The sequence below is a fragment of the Zonotrichia leucophrys genome, chromosome 1 (genome assembly GCF_028769735.1).
Source record: "Zonotrichia leucophrys gambelii isolate GWCS_2022_RI chromosome 1, RI_Zleu_2.0, whole genome shotgun sequence".
NCBI classification, from domain to species: domain Eukaryota; kingdom Metazoa; phylum Chordata; class Aves; order Passeriformes; family Passerellidae; genus Zonotrichia; species Zonotrichia leucophrys.
The window spans coordinates 109,877,189-109,894,982 of NC_088169.1; positions in this window are offsets into that span (position 1 = coordinate 109,877,189).

Here is a 17,794-nt window from a genome sequence, read left to right on the forward strand (position 1 = left end):
TGGAATTTGCAAGTGTTCATTTCCACAATAATTGATATTAGGAAAACATGAAAGGTAGATAAGGTGCTTGCCTGCAAAAACAGATAACTAAGGAAGTCTCAAAGGGATTTAAATAGAGAAGAAATTTATGGAGCATATTTTTTATTACATTGGTTTATTGACATTACCACTAGGATTTACTAGCAAGATTTGTATAAAGTGATAGTAGATTGGGCAAAAGTGGGTGCAGATGATTGTGAAAAAGGTATACTAATAGGAGATACAGGGGGAAAAAAACCCACAAACAACGAAGATAAAAATAGCAATTGTATAAAATCTGTCATTAATTTCAATAAATAACTGGATAGTTCATCTCATTATGGCTATGTGAGGACAAATATCAATGAAGGAACAAACATGTACTTGCCTTTTATTGATTTGTCACACTCTCCCTCCAGTTTAATAGAAAAAGACATTGATATTTTTTCCTATTTATTGTTCATTAATATTCCTTTATGTATTCAATAAATTACTAAATTTAGCAACAATTAATTAAAAGAAAAATCCTGCTTTTAAATAAGGGCAATATAATTTAGAAAGGGGTTACTTTCTTTCTGAGTCTGTGTTTTTCAGTAGTTACTTGAATTACATCCTTCAAGAGTTTTATGTTGCTAAACTAAGCCCTAGTGCTGAGAACATTATTGGAATTGCACAATATATATGATAAGCATTTTCCTAAGAATTATTACAGGACACAAGAAGGCCTTTCCTCTTTTACCTGGCTTTCAGCAATTTTGCTAGGGTCCTGTTAATGTTGTAGAGGGAAAAGAAAGTTGAGTTACAGCAACAGATAAGGAGGCCTTCAAGTTTATAGAGCAGATTTCATTCCTTCCTTGCTAGACAACTAATGTGAGAAATGATTGCCATCTGTGAAACCTCTAATCTGCCCCACCAAGATAAATAAAAAGGGGAGCAATCAAAATTTTAGGACACCCTTCACACTGTATCACCCATGGCCAAATTACCTGTTTTCATGAGATTAAACCACACTTTAGGATATTTCTGAAAGGATGTGCTAGAAACACACTGTATAGCCAGGGTATGAAGCACTGGTATTTTAGACTTATACAGAGTAAAGCTTCAAACAGACATTTTTTCCCTGTCAGAGGAAGGAAATGATGAACCAAGAAATCTGTCTCTGCAATGTGTCAGAAGGTGATCCCAAGGGGGAGAAGCATTAGTAGAAAAAGGAGCTCTGCCTTAGTTTCTTAGATCTAGACAAGCAGCATTGCTAGAGGACAATTTCATAATCCTGTGAAGAAACCAGAGTCAAAAACTCATGTCACAATTAGCTGCAGACTTTCTGTCAATTACTCAAGCTGCAGCAAAGGGAACTGCACTTGGGTGCACCATCTTTCCACTGGAAATAAAAAGGACTCCTGGATTCTACTTTCCTTGGAAATCTTGCCTACAAATTTTTCAATCCCAGCCTGAGCTTTCTGTGTGTGACAGAATCATTTACAGATAGTCCATGTTTCAAGGCTACTAAGTGATGATTTGGCTCCTTCTGTCACTTCCATGCAGTTGACAAATATTCTCACTCTGTTTTTAAGCAGGTAACACCATGGAAGGCCAAATCCATACCCAGCGATGGGTTTTGCGTCACAGAAACCACTTACTCCTAATCAGCCAGATTGGCACTGTTTGAAATGCGCCCTCAAGTTCCCAGTGTGCCCAAAATTCCTTCCAGAAAAGGAATCAGAGGAAAAGGGCTGGAGCATTCCCAAATCTCACTTCAAGAGGAATCAGGATGTAGTTAGGGCATGAGTTTGGACATGAGGGCTCAGAAAGTTAGAGGTGGACAGCTAAAATATAGTCCCACAGTCTGCAGGACAGTGACCTGAGAATTGTAAATCACTTAATCCTTAAAAATAGAATAAAAATGTGATGCTTTCATAGTAATGTATTAATGGATCATAAATGCCCTTTCTGTCAATTCTCCATGCTTAGTACAACTAGGAATTTCAATTTTTAAAAAATATATTGCAGAGTTTGTGAAATCAATTATTGCCACTAATGAAGTAGAAGCTAAAGATATCAACTGTCTTATTTTGCTATGCACTTCCTGCAAAAATATGTAGTTTCAATAAGATAAATTGACTTTGTGTGTGTATATATATACGTACATATATATATACACACACACATAAATATGTATCAAAGGTAGCTATTTCTGCTATTTTTGATGAGGAAATGTAGGATAGAGAGTTGGCACCTAGCCAGAGTGCATATATAAAAATCACAATATTGGCCTTCTCATTTCCAAGAATCCAAGGTCACCCTGTTTATTCTCCCTAAAATATGCAGGAGCACATTTTTGTCCCATACGAATCAGTGTTTGTTCCCCATAGGAGCTCACTGCCACACACTGTGTCCCTTCCCCACCAAGTCAGCATGCAGATCATTCTGTGCTGGTTTGGGTTTTTTGGACTTTGAAGAAAGATGGAGATTTTCTATGCAGTAAAAATAACTAAAGTCTAAAATGGCTGAAATAGTTTTATGAGTAGTTACCTAGCAGTTTTTTCTTTTAGCAGGCCAGGCAAAGAGTATGAAGGTTAAAGAAGAGGACAGAAAGAATATTAACAGGAAAACTAATAATTTTTTGAGTTTTAGAGGACTTGGGTGTAGTGATAGGGTGCATTGAGATATGCAGCACTCACCAAAAGTCATAGTCAATGGTTAGGAGTAGATAATATTTAACATTTATATAGTGTTACACAGCTTCAAAGAACTACGCAAACATAAATTAATTAATCCTCAGGATTTTAAGATCTCTATTTAGATAGGTAGATTCCTCTCAGAAAGTTCTGTGTAACACAGACGATTACATCTACTTAGAAAATAGGACAAACAACAGCAATAATATCACTGGCTTTGTAATTCAGTTAAGCACCGTTATCCCTCTTTTTTCTGATGGAAAAGCTGAGGTTTAGCTATCAGGAAATTTCTGTGAGGCATGCCAATGAGAGAGCTGAAATTAAATTTTTGGAATGGCCTATCTTTTGACTCTTATTCTCTGCCTGCTAAGTAAATGCAAGGGACAATATAGTTTTGTGATGTGAGGCAGATAAATAAATTTAAATTAAAAAGTTTAGAGTTATGATTTTTTTTTCTCATAAAATTTCCGTCCAATAGAGCACTTTGGCGATATTTTTTTGAAACTTACATCAAAAGTAATGTTGGGATAGGGGAAAAGATATAGACAAAATATTCATCGTAATATTCTGACCACATCATAATTCTGACCACTACCAAAGAACAGACCTTTCTAAAAGTTCCCTATTGATTTATCTGTTTGGTGACTCTGAAAACTTATTTTTTTATTGTCCATTGTTTCATATTTTCAAACACAGCTAACGCATACATGTTCAATAAAGTCTGATGTGATGCAGAAATGTCCACCAGAGTCTGCAGAGATCCTGTAATAACATTGATCCCACTTAGGAGTTAGCTCAGAGGCCTGATGATAATTAAAAATGTCAACATCATTAAATATTTCGTTACTCAAATATGAAAGAAGAGGTTGAGTCTCATATTTGCATAATTTACATAACAGCCATCTAATTTTGGTGATTGAATTGGTGGCACCTGGGATTGCTAAGGCTTTGGGTTTTTTCTTTCGGAAAGCCCACAAAGTGTCATGCCCAGAGAACTTCTCAAATCCTTTCAGTGTATTGAAGTTCCACTATGGGTATTGAAATCCAAAAAATCTGATAAATAAAATCTTATTGGGCGTTGTTCACATCATTTGTTTTAAGTATGATGGCAGCTGATATGGATGGAGCGCAGAGATCTTTTCTCACTTTATTGTTCTCACTTGACTCCTGCTAGGAAGATAAATGGCAATGTTGTCAGTCAAAAATATTTTAATATTAAGTTTTCTCTCTCAAGTGGGACCAAATGATATTACAGCTTTGCGTCAATTATTACTAGCTTTTAGGAATTGTAAATTGTGTTTTTCAAAACGAACTCAGTTCCACAGAACCAACCATTAATACTGCAACCGGCAAACTTCCTGTCTTACTTTAATTCATCTCTAATTTACAGCAAAATATCCCATTGGTAAACCAAAAATAACCAAGGAGTACATCCAAGAAGACGCTTAATGATATAGGTAATTAATTTAAATTGCATTTTGAGCCTTTGCCACATAATTTAAAATACTAACTCTTTCAAGGTTTACATTATAAATGTTTTTCTGTTTTACATTATGTTTGCATTATAAATGTTATCAGAAGGAATTTTGGGGAGGGAGGTGGTTGCCTTTTATTTTTACATTAATACTATAATATATAGACCAAGAATTTTGATATTAAATACTAAATTGTTTTGTTAGAGTTGCTGTAAACCATTTAAAAACACCGTGGCCTAGGATAATATCTCAACTCTTGGGAAATTCAGCTGTCATGGGACAAGAGGGGAGGTCTTCTCATGAATTAATAAATAGCTTAAATAGTAGGATTAAGTGATCAGCTTCAACAAAAGTAGAGGTTTAACAGCAGAGTCCCTCAGGGAGCTCTGCTGGGATATCTACTGCTCAACATAAATGATCTAGAAAAAAAGGGAATAATGATGTGACTAAGTGCTCTGGTGATATAAAATTCTTTAAAATAATAGTGATGAAAACCAACTACCAGGAGCTGCAGTGGTTTTCAAGGTATCAATCAACTGTGGGACAAGGAGCAAATGAACATCACTGTGGATAGGAGCAAGATAATGTACATGAAAGGGAGGAAATATCTTTATTATAAATAGAGAGCGATGGTCGCTAGCCGAGCTCTTATCATTCTGAAGAGGTATTTAATTGTCATTGCCCATAATCCTAGGAAAACACTCCTAGCCTGGGAAAACATTAATAGCCTGACAGTCAGTGACAGGCAAAGGCTAAGAAGAATAATAAAAAAAGCAGCTAGGGGAAAGAACAGAGAGTAAAAGAGACCACCATTATGGCATCACGAGCAGTCATGGCACAGTCATATCCTGAATTACAGATTGATTTCAGTCTCCTCAGCTAAAAGCCAGGACTGTCAATGAAGTAAAAACTAAAGATTTCAATTTTCTCATTTTTCTAGGCACTTTCCTGAAAAATTATGTAATTTGAATAAGATGAACTGAATATTTGTGTGTTTATATATATGTAAAGGCAGGGCTAAAAAAAAGCAAAAAATATGGATTGCTCTCAATACTAAATAAACCCTGACATACTGGTTTGGCAAAGTGAACTCTTAGGTATTTAAAATCATGAACAAAGAATGATTATTTCCATTTTTTCATATCAAAATTAGGAAGCCTAAAGTTAGTAGACAGAAGCATTAATACCAAAATACATGCTTTTTCAGTATAATTGTGGAGTGTGTTGCCATTTGTTGCAATGCTTCGGATCTGCAATGGGCTAAAAATCGAAAAGGGAAATGGAAAAGAGGCCCTGGAATTTAGCCTCTTACAATGCTAAATTACAGCCTCCAGCTCACGTGCAGGGTGAGGAAAGGCATAAGAAATACCTGGAAAGGTCCCTCTCTGTCCTTTCTCATGCATCAGAAGCAAAAAGTTTGGGTAGATAAAAGTTTCAGTCAAAAAAGTTTCAGTTTCAGTTTCTTGGGTGGTTTCTTTTTAATTACAGCATGACTGCGTCTCATCTGTGAAATGGGGCTAAAAATACATACTACTCTTACTTTGGAAGCATGTTAAGATTTGAGATTTTCTGTGATGTCCTTAAAGGTGTGTAAGGTACAGAAGAGGGGGGTTTCGTTTGATTGCAAAAATACTCTGACATTTGCTTGTGATTAAATGATTTTAAACGTCTTCTAAATAGCTTGGAGACAGCTTCATCTCGTTATAGTGACTTGTAAGGAGAAATGACTTTGAGTAGAAATTGTATTGGCATGCTCATTCTGCACTCCATCATTTCTGTTTATTGAGGTGAGGACTGTTAATGTTCTCTTAGGGCCAGGCTCTGCCTACATATGCAGAAATCTATAAAAACACAATTAGACTGCATTTTGGTATAAACAAATGGCAAGCATGCTGCTATTCCCAGGACACCTTAACTCAAGCATTTTTCAGACTCCTGTTTCCCCTGTCCTTAGCATAGAGGTGGTGGATCCTACAGACACTCTTGTCACTGTCATATTTGCTGAAAAATCCCCTTGCCCAGGATTCTACTGAGAAGCCTCAGAGAAAAAAGAAAACAATATTATCTCATTTGCTTCTGCTGGTTTTTTTCTGCTTTGGAATGTGGTTTGGTGATTGTTTATCCAAAAGGAGGTTGTTTCACTGGTTTCATGTGAATTGTTTTGACTTAATGACCAATCATGGTCCAGTTGTGTTGAGGCTCTGGAAGGAGTCAAGAGTTTTCATTATCATTCTTAGTAGCCTTCCGTCTGTATCCTTTCTCTATTCTTTTGTATAGTTTAGTATTCTTTAATATAACACCATAAAATAATAAATTAGCCATCTAAGAACATAGTCAGATTCATAATTTCCTTCCTGCCATAGGGGCCCCTGAAAATACCACACACTGTCTCACCTGCAGCATTTTCCATGGCCTCTTTTTGCAGCAATTACTCAAATATCTGCCTGGTGACTTCTTTTCTAACTTGCCTGCTAATGAAGGAGGTGGAGAAAGAAGACATCATGTCTGTTACTTGGCATGCAAGCCCCATTTTCAAGGGAGTGGTGCCTTGACCTATTAAAATAAAATGTCTATATTCCCTCTAAAGGTGATTGCTGCAGCCTTGTTCAGAGGTATCCATCTCTGCTAAAAACTTCTGGAATTTACTCTCTAGGCAGCTGGAAGGCCATAGAACAAAGAGGTTTTCTAATACATCATAATTAGACAAACACCTGTGCTGAGCGACCTTGTACTGAGTTACCCAATTTTTTTTTTCAGCTGTTCACCAATGCTCTACACTCCTCATGTGCAATTTGGTGGTCTAATGGCTGAGCATAGGATGCTGTGAAGTACAGATGTACAGAATTCCGGATCCAAGACATTTAGAGAAAAGTCCCCAGATATACCTGTTCACATTATTGATTTTGATATAGCTTGACAACATACTTTGTAACATAAACTTGCTTATTTGCAATGTAAGGAGAAAACCAGAACTAGACATAATTTAAAATATTATTTGTTTGATTCAATATATGAGCCCCACCCTCCCCAGTACTATGTGCAAAGTGTCTTTTTTAAAGATTTTGTTTACTCTTCCAGATTGGTTAGGTGGCTTTTAGAGTCATACAAATTGTAGAGTTTCCAAATCTCAAAGTTATTCTTTACCAAAGGTATTCCTAGTATCACACTCTTTTCTCAAGTCATCTTTAAAAAGATAAATACTCAACACTGGATTTGAAAGTTCATCACAGTGATTTTTGAGAATGTATTTAATTATCCATTCTGTCTTCAGCCATCAATTAGAATTCATTTTTAGATGGGCAATAATTCTTTCCCTATGTCTGAACTTATCCCTAAAACTTGCTAAGAACAGGAACATCTTAAATTGATATATTCTGGGGTTTTCTCACATTAACATTATCTGGTATCATCAAGATAGACTAATCAAACACTTTTAACATTATTAACACAAGAGACTTCCTTCTCTTCACACCAACTTACATCATCTATCTATTATTTTACTGTGGTTCAAATTGTTTGAAAATCTAAACCTGCTGATGAGTTTAAACATAGAGATTATTTAAAGAACAGGATCTTTCAATTCAGCAATAATGGAATTTTCTTTTAAGAGCAGCACTAGTACTGGAAATCACAATGTTCAAAATTCTCACAACATGAAAGCAACTAAAAATCTATATGTATTGACTGTTTCTGACCAGAAGCTCGTGTGGAATTGGAGAGATTACTTTGAATCATGCAAGAATTTGTGTGAGAACATATATAAGAGAAATGGTAGGAATGATAGAAAAGAGACCATCGTGCCCAGATTTGTCTCAACAACAGTGTATTCCTCCAGAATAAAAGGCCAAAACCAGAGAAATAATATTCCAGAGTACTCTTACAACCTCCTACACCCCAAAGGTTTTCCAATGCTAAGGTGGTCCCTTTGTACTAAGCATGCTTCATTTGATTTTTTTCACTCATATTTGTCCAAGTTATTTTCAATCCATGAAAACATTTAGCATTACCTTTTAGAAAATTATGTGTAATCAGAAAGACTAGAGGTTTGGCTCAATTTTTCCTGTCTTGGTTTTTAATCTGTTTTGTAAACAGCCTGCCTACTACGAATCATGGGGATAGAGAATATCATTACAAAAACCCAAGCTGTTAAACCATGAGGCTGACAAGGGATTAATTCCTAAAAAATGGCCTAAGGCTTGCAGAGGATTTCAGCAGTTTGGAATTAAAGACTGATGGAGTGGTTGCAGCTCAGCCATGATGTGTTTTGTCCCAGAATATGACTTGTGCCAACAAGCTGCAGTCAGAGAAGGGCGGCACTAAGCTAAAGAAGAAGAGATTTCCTTCTTTAAAGTTTTGTTCTAGAGCTTCAGATGTCACAGAATGTCACCCTTCCTATTCAAGTCAGAAATAATAATAAAATATAAAATATTTCTATGTTGTACTCTCGGTTTTGGGATGCTGCATTCAGTTTCACTTTTCTCTGCATTTACTTTTCATTGAGGTACTCCATGACTTTAAGATGATTATATAGACACAAATCTTCTAGAATAGCTTTCATAATTCTCAAAAACATGTTCTGAAAACACACACCTATTCAGACATAAGTCTGGAATTAATAACATCAGTTACAGCACTATCCAACAATAAGACAAACAATACTCAAAATTGGACTATGGGGGTTTGTTTTGTTGGGGTTTCTTTAAAATACAAGTCTGCAACCAAAAGCGTTATGATTTCAAATGCATAATTGCAAAGCACAAAATCACTATGTATGAGAAATATTATGGCATTGACCCTAAGAATTATGTTATTCAAATTAAAATAGCAGTTACCAAATTTCTTCTCCATGCAGATTTTCTCTTCCTCTCAGCTTGTTACTATTTGACTCTCAAACCTAATAAGTTTGAAGAATCTGCATATGGTGCAAAAAGACTTAATGATTAATAATTAATTCAGAATAATTTGTAGCATTCAGAAACAGAAATATTCTTCAATTTTATCTCTCAAAGTGAGATATTTTCACAACCATTAATTCATTTTCTTACTTTAACCTACACCGTGAATTATCTTATGTCAGTACCAGCATTATATGTATGCATAATGCACTAAAGAAATGATATTTCCTTATGACAGGAAAACTTCTGGGTTTTGGGTGATGGAAGGGTACTATTTTTTTAATTTTAAACAATGATATAACTAATAAACCAAAAAAGATCTGCTAAATTTTAACTCTTCATTCCATCAGCTTGGGTTTGACTGGAAGGCAATTATTGAAATAGACATCTCCTTTCATTAAGAGTGTCCAAAAGTTAATTCCTGTGTAACCTGTAATTAGGCTATAAAAGATGCTTGTGCTCACAACAGAGTAAGACTTTCTGAGTAAGAAACCTTCATTTTGTCACTGATAGCTGTCTAGGTTTTAGGGACCAGCACTTTGTGCTGCTTACTGGTGGGAAAAAAAAAATTACTCAGAGAAAGCTAGAATTTACTCATATATATGATGCTCTAAAATTTTCAAATGGAAGGAGCTGTCAAAAAATGAAGTTGTTTTAGATATAAGAACACTGGTGGACATTGTTCCTTTTTTTATTTTAAATAGTAGGTCTTTCTAGTCTGACTGAAGGGAAGTGATGATGCTCTCAGCAGCAGATGGGGAAAGACAGACAATAGGATTTCAGAGCAGCACAGCCTGTGCTGTGTGCTTGCAGCACAGCTTGTTCCTCAGCACCGGGGGCAAATAGTTCTACATCCAAAAGCTCTTCAGCCCTTTAGGGGCAACCTGCCAGATCTCCAAGAAAAAGAGATTGCCTAGGAAGAAATACACTGGGGTGTGGGGGAAGCACACATAGGTCAAATAATCCAAGATGAGGAGGAAATCTGGGTGATTTAACTCTTCTGTAGTAAGAATATCCCAAAGACATCAGCTGACTACTCTCTGCTAATTTGTATTTATAAATATTGTCCAAACAAAACATATCTGACCTCCTTGAAAAACAGCACAAATGTTAAAAATAATACAAAAGTCACTACAGGGTTACAAAACTGAAGAAGCCAGTGAAAAAACTGTATCATAAGTTTTCTGCCCATAAAAATATGCTTTGATCATAATTATCTTCTTAATCATCAACATGGGCTTATATTTAGCAACAATTTTACAAAATGTAATCATGCTTTAAAATCTCAAATTTCATACCAACAGACCTTGACTAGCAAAAATTAAAGTACTAGAGGGAATGAATAGCATTCACCTAACTTGGGGTCTATCACAACTTGACAGACATTTCTCTAAGACAGAGATATTAAACACAGAGATTCATTTCTCAGGAGAACATAGACACAAAATTAAATAATTTGATCTCATTAAAAGGAATATGCCACAATAAAAATATATAGCCACAGCACATTTCAAAAGGTAACAAAATCCTCCTTACAAAGTCTGCTCTAAAACAAGAAATTTAATAACTTAATTTTTTTGTAACTATCCTTGCTGAATCATTGTTAAAACATTGTTTACTCTCATTAAGGGGTTCAGACTACAACACACTTTCTCCACTGTGTCATTTGAGGTCATACACATTAATTCACGCCATTTCTGTGAGCAATACTTAGGCAAGGAGAATTAAAGCTAAGAGAAGTCATCCTCTCTCATAAGATGCTTTTGAGGAGACTGAAGAACAGGAACAGATCACAAGCAATGCTGTCTAGAAAACAACAGGAAAGCTCCTTCTTTCAAATAAAATTTAGCCAACAAACTACATTTAATAATTATGCCTAAGTCAAATTTTCTACAGAGGGTCCTTGTATTTAAACCAGTAGAATCAAACAGTGCAATTGACAACCTTTTACATAAAACTTGCCTTTTCAGTGGCCTTTGATTAACCAACACATCTGACATATAGATTACCCTGAGTTGGAAGGGACCCATCAGGATCACCAAGTCCAACTCCTGGCCCTGCACAGGACACCCCAAGGGTCACACCATGTACCTGAGAGCAGTGTCCAAACAATTCTAAAACTCTGTAAATCTTGGTGCTGTGTCCACTGCCCTGGGGAGCCTCTTCCAGTGCCCAATAACCCCCTGGGGGAAAAACCTTTTCCCAATATCCAACCCAAACCTGCCCTCACCCAGCCTCGTGCCACTGCTTATGTAACCAGGATGCAGAACAATTAATTCTTAAGGGGCTGTATAATTATAAAACAGCTACACATATTTTTCTTAACTCATACACAAATGTTTAGAGTATCTGAAAAAATAACTTGGGAAAAATTCAATCTCTACAACAATGACATTTAGAGCTCCTGTATTTCTAAAGCGTAGGTTATAAATATTAGATTTATAATTCCTTTATTAATCATTAATTGCTGTTAAATTAGTATCCAATTAATAAACAACAACTTTTTATAATTATTATTAATGAGAAAAGAATCAAATATTGATAATATTGTGGTTTGCTTCTTTCCCACACCTTGGCAAGACTATCACAGTAAAATAATTGCTTGCAAATGACCCAATTACAAGTTCTAATTCAGATGCAATAATTTTAAGGAAACATCAAATAGCATATGTTTGCATTTCTTGAATTCAAATTTGTAAAACAGTTCAACATTTGGATGTTTTCAAAAATTATTCTGAAATACCTAATTAATATGCCCTGGGTTTCACTCATGGAGTTCAAAACATAATTGCCTTTCTAGAAGTGAGAAAAGTGTGGGATGGCATAGGAAGGAGATACAAAACACATCCTAAAGCTTGGAAGGAGAAATAACCAAATATAACCATTCTAGTTCAGAATTTCGTACTTCAGAGCACATTGCCTCTTCCAGTGGAGTACTATTTCCTATTCAAACCAAGATTTGTAGTATGGGATCTGCACCATATCCTACTGAACTGGGATTCTGGTTCAAATCAAACATTAGTTAAAAGAGATCATGTTGTACTGAAAGGAGCTAAAAATGCAATTTTCAGTTTTCAGGGGTTTTCTTGCTATTCCTGTTTACATGTTTAAAAGTCTGAAAAATCATTAGAAACAAATACATGTTTTAATAACTAAGATAGTTCTGCCTTCAGTAACAGCAAAGGAAAAGCTTTGCTAACTAGAATTTATGATGAATAAGTTTGTAGCCAATGACATTTAAATCTCTTGTGAGAGAATGATATCTCTAGCAGTTAATAAGGGGCAGATTTTGGAGAAAGCCTGCTAGTGATAAGTAAAACTTAATGAGAAAAGTTATGGATGTGGTTCCTACCCCTGTATTTAGGCATCAATCACAATAAATTTAGTTTAAAATTCTTTACTTAATGACTTGCAAAGCAGAGTTTGGTATACTCTATGAACAAAAAGGTGAAAAGTAGAAACTGAATTTTTTGAAGCAACTAGACTTATCTTTCCTCTAACTGTAAGCACAATAAACAGCCGTTATAGCCCTTCATTAGCACATTAATATTATTTATTATTTCTATGTATCACTACACAAAAATATAGCTTGTTTTATATTGTTTTGTTAGTGCAATGTTTATTCCCTGTATCTTGAGTTACAAAATATAAATGTATTTTAGTAGTACATTGTATTTTATCTATGCAGTAGAGACATGTTATTGAAAGTATATATAAACTTTATTTCTTTTGTTGGTTACGGCTTTAGAAATTGTTGATATAAACTTGGAGCCTGAATTTTAGGTGCACATGCTACTCCTTCCATTATTTTTCCTTTCTAGTTAAACATTTTCACTTGTTCAGTGTACTACAGGAGACAGATGAAATGAGACAATGCCAAGGTAAAAAGAAAGGAAGAAAATTAAAATTAATTAAGCAACAATTCATTGTCTGTTAAAGTAGCCACAGATGGGAATATTATATTGCAAAGCAAAGTTTAAATATATTTGCAAAGAGTTTCAGTCATTTAATAGCAGGAAATTAACAAATGGGGAACCTGGATGCACCTCTGAAGACTTGAACTGTTCTTTCTGCTTTTATAGTCTCATTTGGAAATTGTCTTTCTGAAGTTCATAAGAAGTCATGAGATGAAAATGTAAACCCTCAAGTATGTCAGACACAGTACCTAGTGCTGTAATGACAGATTGCATTTTCAAACTAAGCTTGTTTCTTTATCCTTACAAGTTAAACCTACTAGAGGCATGTAATTTCATAGAAGTACAAAATTTTCAGTTGGACAATCAGATTCATATAGAATAGTATTTAATTCTATTTAAATATATTGACAGGTGCAGTTTAGCTTCTTATATGCTCTTGCTGATTCAGGAATTAGATATTGCACAATTGATCTGTCATGATTAAAATTTTCATAGCTGCTGGGAAGATTTAGTCACTTATTTCCCCTCCATTGAGATGTAAGTCTGATGTCCCTTAAACAGCATTAAAAACATTTTAAAAGATTTATCAACACCTAATTTATACACATGCAATAGTCCAAACAAGAAAATGCAAATAGATGAAAATATCACACTCATTTGCACTTTCATGCATAAGTGTATGTATATTTGTACAAACACAGTCTTCTTATATACAACCATATTTTATGGTATAAAAGTTACCTACTGTCTACTATAATATAATTAGAGATTCCTGAATAGCTGGGTTATTTTTCAATTAAATCACTTAATGATATGCACAAAGCAAGCAGAAATGTTTATTGTGTTATTGAAGGGAGATTCAGACAGCTGATTCTCCTCCTCTACTCGACCCTTGAGAGGTCATGCCTCAAATATTGCGTCCAGTTCTGGTCTCCACAGCTCAAAAAGACAAGGAGCTACAGGAGTGGGTGCAGCAGGGGCCACAAAATGATTAAAGGACTGGAACACCTCCCTAATTAGGAGGGGCTGTGGGAGCTGGGCCTGTTCAGTGTGGAGAAGAGAAGCCTGAGAGGGGGTCTCATCAAATCACATAAATACCTCAAAGGCAGAGACCAAGATCAAAATTTTCCTGATACAAAACACTAGGCCCAGAGGGACTAGACAACCTACAACTAACAGCAACCAAAACTGCCACCACCCTGCATTCCGGCCTAATCAAGGCCTACTAAGGATTGTTCGCCTTGTCCATCCTCATCATCCTTATATCCACACACAGAAAAAAACCAATGACCCTCAACCTTGGTAAAAACCACCAAATCCTGAAAATCATCAACTGTTGCAGACATTTTTTGTGAAAAATCGTTTCTCTAGGATTTTTCCCTTCTGAGGAGCTGCGGCCTCAGAAACAGAATGTAAACAACATTTATCTGCTGCTGTGGAATGCAACAGGTGCGTCCATGATTGGTCTCCGGTGGATGTTTGGATTTACTGACCAGTCACGACAGAGCTGGCTCTTGCTCTTGGTTGGAGCCAGCTGCCTTGGTTATCATTCTTTCCTTTTCTATTCTTAGCTTAGCAGCCTTCTCAGGAAACCTTTTCCTTCCCTTTCTGTTTAGTGCAGTTATAATGTAAAATATATACATCAGAAAAGAATAAATCAAGCCTTCTGATCATGGAGTCAGCATTCTCGTCTCTCTCTTCACCTGAAAACCCCTGTGACCACCGTCACAATCAATGATCAACCTCAGCACCATCAAATATCTCAACATGATGAAACTTCAGCCATGCCCTACCCAGCAGACACCAGCCTGGCCTTTTCCTCCATCACCCACACATGCCACTTCTCAGTGGTGCCCAGTGACAGGACAGGGGGCAACAGCCATAAAACAGAACTCAAGATGTTTCACATAACATGAGGAAGAACTTGTTTATATTGAGAGCTGCAGAGCACTGGAATAGCTGTCCAGGGAGGTTGTGGGGTCTCCCTCTCTGGGACATTCAAACTCACCTGGATTGCTCCTGTGTCACCTGCTCAAGGTGACCCTACCTGGGCAGCAGAGTTGGGCTGGATGCTCTCCAGAGATGCCTTCCAACCCCAACCATTCTGTGATTCAGCTCCTGAGTGCTGAAGCAAGACAAAGATGGACTCTATTGGGAAGGCACCAACCAGAATATGCAAAATGAGCAGAGCTTTAGTGCCAGGTGTGAATGAAGCTCAGGTAGCACTAGATTCACAATTGAACTTTTGGAGTACTGACGTTGAATTACTCTAAACAGACCATCACCAGAACAAAGTGGAGCTTGACTCTCCTGTGGATAAGTGGTATTTGTAGCACAATCGATAAGAACACAGTGAGTTTCATGTTACATGAGGTGCTTTTGCAGTGCTATCAGCAGCTGCTCAAGCACTGTGGTTTCCAGAAGGGCCACTTACAGGAAGGACAACCAGCTCCGCTGCCGTGAACAAAGAGAGAGTGCCTTTGACTTTCCAACTTAAAAGCAATTTGTCTAATGAATTAATCTAAATGGAGAACAATGAAATTACACTAAACTATGAGAATAAATGGAAAATCAATGTGACTTGCAATCTGCTACTGCAAAACAAAGAATATGACTGATAAAACATAATTTTGCATGTAAATGGCATGCAATCTAGCTAGATACACAAAATGTGTATCAATGTATAATGTCCAAATTTGTTCTAAATTGGTTTAATTATGTTTTACTTGTTCTTCATATATTTTCACAGTTAAAAAAACTAATCTTATTCCTTACCAGGATAAAGTCAAGACATTTTCACAAAGAAAAATTCCATCCTAAATTAACCTCAAATTTAGCAAATCACCAAAACTGTATGTACTAAAACAGTGATGTTCATTTTTCCTAACTTTAACAATCAATATAAAATGTACAGTTTAAGCTGCTTGGCCAGATTTTAGGTTTTCAGCAGAAAGACATGTTTGTACAATTCTCCCCACCCTTCAGAACTGAAGAAATACCTTTGTCCTCTGATTAAAAAAGAAACTCAAATTCATCCATTTTAGTTCTTACATAACTTTTACTTCTTAAGGTTCCTTATTTATATTTTTCCTCATCACCAATTTCAGAGACATCCCTCAAATTTTAATTACTGCTAACCTGGCTTTATATGTCATTAAAAATAATATGTCTGAAAAAATTGTTTCTGGACCTCTCAGATAAGCGAGAGGAATCAGTGATTCTCCCTGTAAGTATGGACTGTGCTAGTGGATCCTCATTTTTATACATATCTTCAATTGTCACTCTCCATGTTTCCATTAATGAGCCAAGACTTGTCATGTTAGCCAGAAAATTGAGTTTTCATGCATTGCTTTGAAATCTTTGCAAGTACAATGATGGACTGATACTATGTACAAGTTGGGAGAATTAAATCTGCCCATTTCTTGAGACCATCCTTGCATTCCAATTTAGTTTTAGTTTCCAGGTATTACTGTTTATCTCATATTTCTAACATTTTCTGGGTGCATCAACCACTATAGAAATCCCTTTCCTTAGCATTGTTTCAAACATTTTTCTTTTTCCTAAATTAATTGACGATGAAATGACCATGGATGTGCAAAGCCATGTTTCAAGAAAACAATAAAAGAGAAGCTAAAATAATAATCCTACAACAAATTTCCAATCAATAAACCACTTTTCTTCCAAGTAAGCATTAGCACTAAACTGGCACAGCCTTTATAGTTTTTTATTATAGCTATAACCCTTTTAACTAAGGCTTATTACTTGTTTTTAGTTGACCATTTCTTCATCCGTGTCAGTAGAGACAACATTTTAGTGTGAACAGAAAATATCTCATATACAAGAAACACTGAATAAGAGAAGTTTCAGACACAGCTTTGTTTCATTTAAAAATATTCAGCTTTTCAGCTTAACAGATTCACTGGTATAATTGACATAACTGGAAAAAACAACATCGAAAACTGACAGGTTTGAGGCATTGGCTACCTCTTTCTCTCCTGGGAGCCTGTTCCAGTTTTGACCATTTTCTCTCTAAAGAAATGTTTCCTCTTGTCCAGTCTGAGCCTCCCTTAACTTTGAGGCTCAGCACCTAAGGCTTCTAATGCAGAACATATCAGGAGACACTGAAATTGGAAATTTTCTTTGCATGGTTGATTGACTATCAGTAGGGTTTGGGAAGAGGAGGGAATGGTGATGACAATTTTTTTGGGGGAGGTTGTTATTGGCTTTTAAAAAGGTGGCCATTACAAAATTGTAAGGCAGATTTACTTGGCCTGGAATAAATGTGAAGGGAGAGCACTTCTGTGAACAAGACTTTTAGCTAGTACATATTATTTGCCTTTGAACATGTGTTCAGTTAAATAAAAAGTAGAAGGTGGATGATAATGTGTCCTTGGTATTATTCAATAACCTTATTACTGGCCTGCAGTACATTAAAATAAAAAAGGCAAACAAAAGCAATGAATATGTCAGCCTTTTTCATAACAGTGATCTTTTTTTCCTCTGTGGGCCAATTTCCCTCTCTTCCCCTCTCTGTCCTTCCCCAAAAGGAAAAATATGAAAGAAATCATGATACTATAATTTTATTCCAAGTGTGCTTTTTGTTTTAGCACTTCTATGTGATTAGCCTAAGGGGTGTTTTCACACATGCCATGAAAGGCAAATCCTACAAGGACGGTAACAAAAACACAGCTAATTTTGAGGATTTCATTTCCGTCATCCTTAAAGACAAATCTCCACCCAAAATACCAGTCATGTATCCACACTCCATTCTGCAAATCCCCACAAAAGTAATTTGAAAAATCCACTAAAAA